Below are 9,586 nucleotides of genomic sequence, written 5' to 3' on the forward strand. Positions count from 1 at the left end.
AACTCTGTCTTTTGGGACTGTACTCAAAAGGGTGTCTCTCAATCATACCTTGCTACACATTTTTTTTTTAACATAGAAGAATTTTCTTTTGGCGCATTATGAGGAGTAATCTGCAGTGAACTTAGAAACGTATTGCCTTGGCCCCCTCCACTCCCACCCCACCCCCCAGGTTCCCTCAGCTCAGCCTGGTCCAGCCCAGTTCTTGGGAGGATGAAGTTCATGTATAAAGAGGAGCTTTATACGTACATGCTGCTCTGAGGGTGAGAAGATCTGAAAGAAATACCTGGACTGGATTCTGATGATAGTAGAAAAGGCTCCCAAAGCTCAGATAGGAGACCTGGAGGTAAAGAAATATCTGATGTCTTCTCATCTCACAGTTGGTCAGTTCCACTTATTTTTTTTTAAAGATTTATTTATTTGAGAAAGAGAGAGAGCTCATGCAAGCGGGGGGGGGGGAGGAGCAGAGACAGGGGGAGAAAGAATCTCAAGCAGACTCCCTGCTGAGCGTAGAGCCCAATGCAGGGCTCGATCTCATGACCCTGAGATCATGAGCTGAGCTGAAATCATGAGTTGATTGCTTAACCAACTGAGCCACCCAGGTGCCCCTACAGTTGGTCAGTTCTACTTCTTGATCTGGGAGCAAATTCATCTCTGAGCTAAGGCTGTCTTGTTTCCTTTGTCAACAATGTCATTCCACCTACCAGTGCCACAGTGGGCCAACTATACCAGAGACACCATGAAGACTTCTTTCTATACATCACCTACAGTGATGAAAGTGTCTGGGGTCTGTGAAGCTGCTGCCCCTGAGGCGGGGGGTCCCGTTCTACAAAGAGAGAGGTGGCCCCCCTTCCTTGACCCACTCCTCCTTCAGGCTCAGCCACCACCTCCTTTCTTCAGGACCTGCACTTCCAAATGTTTGAGGCTTTCCTCCAGCCCCTCTTACCAGGAGGATTAATGGGGGAGGTGGCCTCTCGTAACTCTCCTCTCTTCCCTTTCTCTTACCACATTTCCGACTCTGCTTTAGACTTCTTAATTGTCGATCTCCGTCACATCCAGTGATTGTTTTGTTTCCTTTCCCTTTCTGACTGCCCAAAGGACTCAGAACCCTACCATTCCCTTCCTTTCACTACCTTCTTTTTTGGAGGTAGTTGAAAGGGACTTAAATAATGGGGGAAGGTAGGAGGCCCATCAATAAAGAAGAAGCCATCAAGCTAGAAAAGACAAAGAAAGAAACATATTGTCTTGGAGGCCAAACATCTCTATGTAAAGCTAAGGATTTTCGTGAACAAGGTCATGACTGTGATGCTTTGAATTAACTAGTTACTTACATCATGTTACCACCTTTGATTTTGTACATTTAGTAATGCCCTGCTGTTCCACAGCAGGAACTCCTAGAATTCCAAAAAGGCTGTGAAGATCCTTAGTTGTTCTGTGATCTTCTTTCATGTTATCCACTGAACTCTATGGAGAGGCTTGCTCTCTGCCTTCCCATTTGAGAATGACAACTTACTTTGTCAATCTGCCCAACTTTTCACTCAATTTTGCCACAAGTTGCTGTCTTCCTTGGTTCAGTCACCACAGCCCCCTGCAAACATCTTTGCTCCCCTTTCTGGCCAAATTGTGTTAAATGAATTCCTGCCATTAGTATCCTAAGGTCCTACCTCTTTGAGAAAATAGATTAGACAGATATTTCCCATATTACAGATTCAGAAACTAATAGAGTCATACATGTGATCTCATTCCAGAGTCCTTGGTCCTTAGAATTATGCCAGTAAACAGTTACAAATACCCATTTATTAACTTAATTATTCATGAATTCATGTATTTAAGAAATAAAAGCTGGGCTCCTTTACATGCCTCCTTTAGCTTCAAAAATCAACACATACAATGTTTTTTAAAGCATCCTAATTCAAGCAACACATACAATAGCTTATGTTGCATGCAGTACCTTGTTAATTCAAGTGCTAATTCAAGTGATAATCCACATCTGCCTCCATCTAGATGGAGTTAATGCTAGAAAGACTATGTGTTTGCAACCAAAAAAGTTTACATTTTAGCATCCAGAGTTTTTTGATTACTTTAGGTACATATTTTCACTGTAAAACACAGAGAAATCTGTAATGTAATACCCAAATAAATTAACATTAATTTTTGAGTTATTACAAATACTTATAAGAAAAGTGGTATCTAGCAGTTCCCATCCAATACCCTCAAACATTTTTCTTTATGAATATATATTTTCAGATCCTTCCATGCAATTTTACATGACTAGTATAACTATTTTGCTCCTTGAGGATTTAGGAAGAAAAATGCTATGAAATGGTCAAATCTCTATCTCTAGAAAAAAGTGATATTCCTTGGAATTAAGGAACAAAGAGAAAAAGAAAAGAAAGAGTATAGCATTTCTCTTCCATTTCTTCTGTATTCGGTAGTATGTAGAAATTTGTTCATTTTAACATCAAATTTAGTGTTATTGTTTCATAAATAAAATTTTCTAATTTTATGAAAATAATTCTTTCTGTGACCAAGAATTACATGCTATTGGAGGACACCTGTATGAATCTGTGCACTTTAGGGTTAGGCAAGTCTTGAAGATTATTTAATCCAACCAATTTGCAATTGCCAATCTGACAATTTCTTATATCAGAAACACTACTAAAGAGTGCCAATCTTACTGACGAAAATGTAGCCTATCCCACAAAGGTTGTTGACACAGAAGAGTGGTTAGAATTTATTGATTTAGTAAAATTATGTTCCTCAAGTAATCATACAAATATAACTTCAAACTTGCTTTTGCTTGCAGTTTTTATATGAGCTATATATGGAAATCTCAAACTTGATGTGACCAGTTTTACTGTTTATATTGCCTTTAATGAATTCCACATTTTTAAATAAAAAAATTATATATCACTAACTTACATTATTAAATGATTGTTGAAACAAAGTCATAGGAACAAGCAAAGCATCAAACAAATAAATGTTCAAACAAAAACTTATAAATCCATTATTGAAAAGTGTTCAACTATTAGATTCTTAAATATATGCTGACTGACTTACAATCATGGAATGTAGAATGTAAACGCAATGGAATCACAAAATGAGGAAATCTTAGGAATTACAGATATAAAATATATTAAAAGCAGAGCTTTTCCCATTGAAATGGGGATGATTTGTCCCCCCCCCTCGGTCCAATTTGGGGCTGACTTCTTTGAGGCAGTTCTGTGACATGATGAGAGGTCAGGGAATAATGAAATAAGAAAATAAATAATAAGAAGAAAAGGAAATGGAAGTAAAAAAAAATAAAAAGCAATATTTTGCCCAAGACCCAAATTTATGAATAGGTAATACATGAACTTGGGAAATGTGACCTGCAATGCCAAGGCTTTAGCTCACTTTTTATCACTGGGTTTTAGATAATATTGCATATTATTTAAATAAAATTTAAATTATTAAATTTAAAATTTAATAATTAATTATCTTATTTTCTAGCAGGACACTGGGACCTACAATATAAAGCACAGGAACAGCGTTTGAGTGTCTCATCACAAGAACTTGATAGCTATGATCTGTTATAATGATTGAAAGGAAAAAGAAAGCAAAATTACCATACATAGTTTCCTTAATAATATTTGTTTATAACCCAGAAACATGCCTTCCATAGAGTATAAAACTTTAGTGGGGGATTCTAAATATGCAATACCAACAGTCATTACCTCCATCATCACCAATAACAACTAAATAAATACCTCCATGATCGAAGTGTGAGGAAAATTCCTCTATACTCAGAAAAATAGTGTTAAAATGTCTGTGTATTCAGCTGAGAAAAACAGGATAATATCTTTGTATTTATTGCTGTAACATTTTCAGGTTATGGTTTCAGTTTATAATATTTCACATGAAATAACTAAATAAAAATAAATAGTAAGAGTGTAAAGAATCCCATTTAGGATGAATATTCAGATTATAAATACTGAACACATGAGTGATTATCAGCATAATGCACACAGATAGCCTACTTCAATATGTCAAAAAATTGCAAAAGTAGCACTTTATTAATAGATGACATAATGATATTTTAATATTTTTGTCATCAGGAAACTGCTTGGCTGCAAATGATCTTCACTGGAAGCATTTGGCTATGAGATGTTATTTTTTAAAATATGTGTAAATTTTTCCATCAAACCTTCAGTTAAAAATGCTATCTCAGAAATGCAATCTTCCTGATTTTTTTAATAAAGCATCCTAGAGATATTCATTTACATGAAAATCTATTTCAATAGCTATAAAACAGTCAAGCAAGTTACAAGAGGTAGATTTTTGCCCTAATTTTGTATGTGCTGTTGAGCTACAAGAATAAAAAGCTCATCAAAAAATTAGTTTAAAGCAAATTAAGACTACGAAAGCACAACAAAGTTAACACTACCAGTTGAAATGGTTTTAAGAATAAAAAGAGAATCATTCAAATCAGTGCTAAGTACAAAGGAAATTCGCATTCAGTTTCCAGCCTTTAATGAAACAGTTTCATGTTCCACAGATTTTTTTTCTAAAGATGGTTTTTCAACTCCTCCTCCAATCTTCTTTTAAATACTCCATAATTTCAAAGGCTATTGACAAAGGATGTAGCAAAAATTCAACTGCTATATATCCTGACTGCAGTGGGAAATATGTTACTCATTCATTCATTTATTCACTCGACAAATGCTTATTAAATGCCTACTCTTGCCAAGTCATGCTCCCTGCAAAAAAAATTTTCCCTTATGATCTAGTGGAGAAGCAATTAATAACGAAAGTAAGTGAAATAGATAGCATGTTAAATAATAAGTACAAAAAGGGGAAAAAATGATGGTTAGTGAGATTACAAATGCCTGAGGGAGGGATATCCATGGAAAGCCCCTCAGGGAAGATGGGTTTTGAGTAAAGATGGGTTGAGAAGTTAACAAATTAGCCATGCAGATATTAGAAGGAGGAATATCCTTCTGCTGGGGTGAGGGTCTTCCTGGTATGTTCAAGAAACAGGCCAGAGACCGATGTGGCCAGAGCCGAGAGAATAAAGAAATGAATAGAATTGTCAGAACAGTAATGAGAAGCCAGCTATGGAGAGTCTTGGAAGGTGTAGTAGGGATTTAGCTTGGCTGTGAATGAGATGGGAGTCTCATTGGAGGGTTTTGAGCAGAGGAATGACATCATTCAACTGAAATATTAACATGATCCCTCTGACTGTCCTGGTAAAAAAGACCCTATAGGGAGCAAGGCCAGAAACAGAACTGATTCAGGGACATAGGCAAATTGTTTTCCATCTGTTTCTTAAACCAGAAAATATTGACTTCTGTGGCTTGAAGATGTATTCTTAAGAAGTCTACATTATATATTCCTATATATCACATATAACAGTAATATATATCATTTTTAAATTTTCAGACACCAATATATATAAAATATTATATAAAAGTTATGCATGCACCTACCACTTAGGTTAAGTAAGCAAGAATAACCACCACAGCTTGTAAAGACTGCCCTGCCTCACGATAATCCCTTCTTCTTCCTCATCCCAGAGATAATCCCTACCATAAATGTAATGTTTATGATCCTATGATTCATACTTCACATTTTTAAAGCAGATCTAAGAATGTAAGGGTATTTCCTTTTCATCAGTTAATAGTGTGTCAGGAAAAGAGAGATCCTCCAAGTATTTCAGAGTGAAGGTAATGCAGTGAATTGTTTACAAAATGTTGGAAAGATGAGGAAGTAAAAACAGATAAGAAGACAACCCAGAGTCTCAAGAGCTTGGATGCTTTAACCCTGAAGCTGCTGCCACCAGGATGATTCTAACAATAGAAGGTGCAAAGCCAGGAGCCTGTATTCCTACCTGTGCGCTGGAGGAGCTCAGGAGATGTTAGTCTCTGAGGCTCCCTGAGGCAGGGGCTTCCCTCCTCCAAACAGAGGCCAGAGACACCTGCTGCTGTGAGGCCACCAACGCCCAGCTGCAGCCACGGAAGAAAGAAATGAGATAAAGAGAAGATGGAAACTAGCTGGTAATGAAATCTAGGAAAAGTAGTTTTCAGACTTTCAGCTCTCTGCCACATACAGAAAAAACATGGCAGGTTGGAATAGAGTAGGGAAAAATTTGACAAACAGCCAGCACACGTCAATATAATCTTAATTTTTAAAGAATTTTTTTTTGTTTTTGGCCCCACAAGTAAATCTTTAAAGTTACCCAGAATGAATGTCTGTCTTTGGTGTAGAGGTCCAGTTTTACTTTTTCTTAATATACTACTAACAATTGATATTTATACCACAGGCTCACCAAAAACCAGTGCCAATTTTATCATATTTTATGCTTACTCATATATTAAGTTCTTTTTCAGGGCTCTGTTTTCTATTGCATAAATAAATATATTTAATTATCTCTGTACCAGTAATGATAGCTTATGGGCCTTAGGTCAGGCAGGAAACACTTCTCCACATTACTCTTTTTTAATATATTGTTAGTTATTCTTGGCAACTATCTCTTTCAAATGCAATTTAAGATTGTGGACCTGTCTAATAAATTCTGTAGGAAGTTACTGATATTGCCTTAAATTCATAGAGTAATTTTGAGAACATTATATATTTATGTTACTGATTGGTATCATATCATTATGAATGTGGTATCATATCCTTAATCTCTCTTAATAAAGTTTGATGTTTCTTCACACACAAGACTTTATCTTTTGTTAGATTATTCCTGATTATTTCTTTGCTGTTGTTACTATAAGTAATATCCTTCTTTTAAATACTTTAAAAGGGTAATTTGTGACTAGCATATAGGAATACAATTGATTTTGAAAATATGTATATCTGTGATGTACTTTTTATTCCTGTGACTTGTTCATACCATAACTGGAAGCCTGTATCTCCCACTCCCCTTCATCCATTTTACCCACCCCCCACCCCCTTCCCTCTGATAACCATCAGTTTGTTCTCAGCATTTATAGGTCCAATTCTGCTTTTTGTTTATTCATTTGTTGTTTTTTTTTAGATTCCACATATAAAGGAAATCATATGGTATTTATCCTTCTCTGTTTGACTTTTGACTTACTTAATTAACATCCATCATGTCGTATATACAGAACTTAAAAAATGGGAAGAAAAAGAAAATCATTTCTCCTTATGATGAGAACTGTTGGGATTTACTCTCTCAACACTTCTTCTAGATATCACACAGCAGTTAAGTGGTAGTCACCATGTTGTGCATTACATCCCTAGTATTTATTCATTTTATAACTGGAAAATTATACCCTGACCACCTTCCTCCACTTTCCCCCTCCTGCCACACACCCCCCTCTGGTAACCACAGATCTGATCTCTTTTTCTAGGAGTTTTTGTTTGTTTTGTTTTGTTTTAGATTCCACATAGAAATGAGATATATTCAATATCAACAAATGAGTCTACTCTGTTCCAGATACTGTTCTGGACTCTTGGAATATATCACTGAACAAAGTGGACAAAGGAACTCCTCTATGTTAACTAGGTAAAGTAAAAAATTGCTTTTTCACTGTTTTCTGCTTTCTGCCATTCTTGTTTCAAAAACAGGAATTGAATTTTATCAAATATATGTAGCAGGATGTTAAAATTGAACAATTGAAGCGAATTTCTTCGGACACTCAAAGTCAATGAAGAACAATATCTTCCTCAGTCAAAATGCGTGAACAAACATGCACGCAGGACTTGGAGGAGATGTGGCAAAAACTGCTCTGCAATATGTGTACCTTTCCTTATGCAAGTGAATAAATTTGAATGTGCCAGGAAGTTGTTAGTCTGGCAAATTTCTTTAAAGAAACACTGAACGCCTGAGAATTTATAATAAGATTGTTGTCACTTTTCTTGAGTTGAAATTATTACTTGCTTGTTATGGAAACCCAAGGGCAAAGGATTAAATGCGTGTTGGAGCTTGCTACTTTCCACTGGCGCCTTATAGAGGCAAATACAAATCCTTCGAAAAGGACAGCACTCATAAATTAGTACTTCAGCACTCACACAAGGAAACAATTCACCATGAGTGAGCAGTAGCAACAGTGAAACACAACTAATTAGGACAGCCAAGTAACTCAGATTATAGCAGTTTGATAAAATACAAAACAATCATCTACGCAATGTTGACAAATTATTGTTTGTATTTCCCCATGCATCCACCCATTCTGAGTCCCAGATAAAGGTAGAGTGGGAAGATAATCAAAAATTTATCAGGGAGAACACAAAAGAACTTTTAAGAATAAAAAAAATAAAATTATTGTAACTTTAAAGGTCAACAGATGGATTAGACAGCAGGTTGGGTGCAGCTTGAGAAGAGTAGTGACCTGGGAATTCCACGTAACACAGTAAAGTAGATGGCAAAATAAAACAAGATGAAAGAGTGATCAGAAGACATGGGATATGGAGTGAGACCGCTGAGACGGCTGGCAAAGGCCATAGCTCTCCAGAAGAGACTTGAGCTTGCTTCTGCCAGCCCCCCCAGGAGCTATCAATTTGGAATCATGTTATCTTAATTTCTCAAATCCAGCATTTCCTGAACCATGACAATAACATAAATAATCCAAATCCAAATCCTAAATCTCTGTGCGAGAAAATTAATCACTATAAATTAGTTGTGAAAAGATCTTTCTGAGACCATAAGCTGATAGAGATAAAAATTTACCTTTTAATAGAAAACCTATTTTGTTCTCCTGATCCTTTTCAGCAAAGCTATAGTGCTGCGAGGGCCCCAGATTTTTGTGGGAGATTCAGTCATGGGAGCCTAAAGCGCTGTTTCCTGCCTCCCACACTAATATTAACATGCAAGCACTGAGGTCCGCAGAATGGCATACACACTCACAGCAGGTGGCATCACTGTTTAGAAAGCTGGTTTCCTGTCCCCTGCGATATTTTAGGCTCTCTGACCTCCCTTATTCTCTCAGCTCAGAAAAGAATTTACAAGAAGGTTCTAGAGATTTTCAGAGTACAGTTGTTAGGCTATCCAGTAGGCCACAGTGTAGAAATACAATATTTAAATATGTGCTTTGTACTTTTTTTTTTTTTTTTGAGAGAGAGAGAGAGAGCATGAGCACGCAGGGGCAGAGGGAGAGGAGAGAGAAAATTTTAAACAGGATCCACACTCACTGCAGAGTCCGATGTGGGGCTGATCTCATGACCCTGAGATCAATACCTGAGCCAAAATCAAGAGTTGGATGCTTAACTGACTGAGCCACCCAGGCACCCCATGATGATGACCTATGAAAAACAGGATATAAGCATATTTGGATGATGTGAATGATCATTTTTATCAAATAGTATCTCAAAATTTCATTGTCCAACATTGCAATACACAATGTTATTTTTAATGTTTTGGGCTAATGACATAAATAATGTTGACTGACCGTATGAATGATTTATTCACATCAAAGGAAGACTAAGTGACATGTGCAACACAGTAAGACAAATAAAGAAAGATGGTAGACAAATTGAGACATGACATGGCATGCAGTAGGGTGAGCATACTCAATCCCAACAACATTGCACCTTAAAAGCCAAGAGCACATTTTACATCATGAGTGCCAAGTTAGTAAAGAAA

General features: G+C 36.5%; 1 pseudogene; it reads left to right on the top strand.

Moving 5' to 3' along the window:
* Positions 1–210: 210 nt before the first annotated feature.
* On the top strand, positions 211–792 carry LOC110585883 (annotated as a pseudogene).
* The last annotated feature ends 8,794 nt before the right edge of the window (positions 793–9,586 follow it).

Source organism: Neomonachus schauinslandi, chromosome 3 (genome assembly GCF_002201575.2).
Source record: "Neomonachus schauinslandi chromosome 3, ASM220157v2, whole genome shotgun sequence".
NCBI classification, from domain to species: domain Eukaryota; kingdom Metazoa; phylum Chordata; class Mammalia; order Carnivora; family Phocidae; genus Neomonachus; species Neomonachus schauinslandi.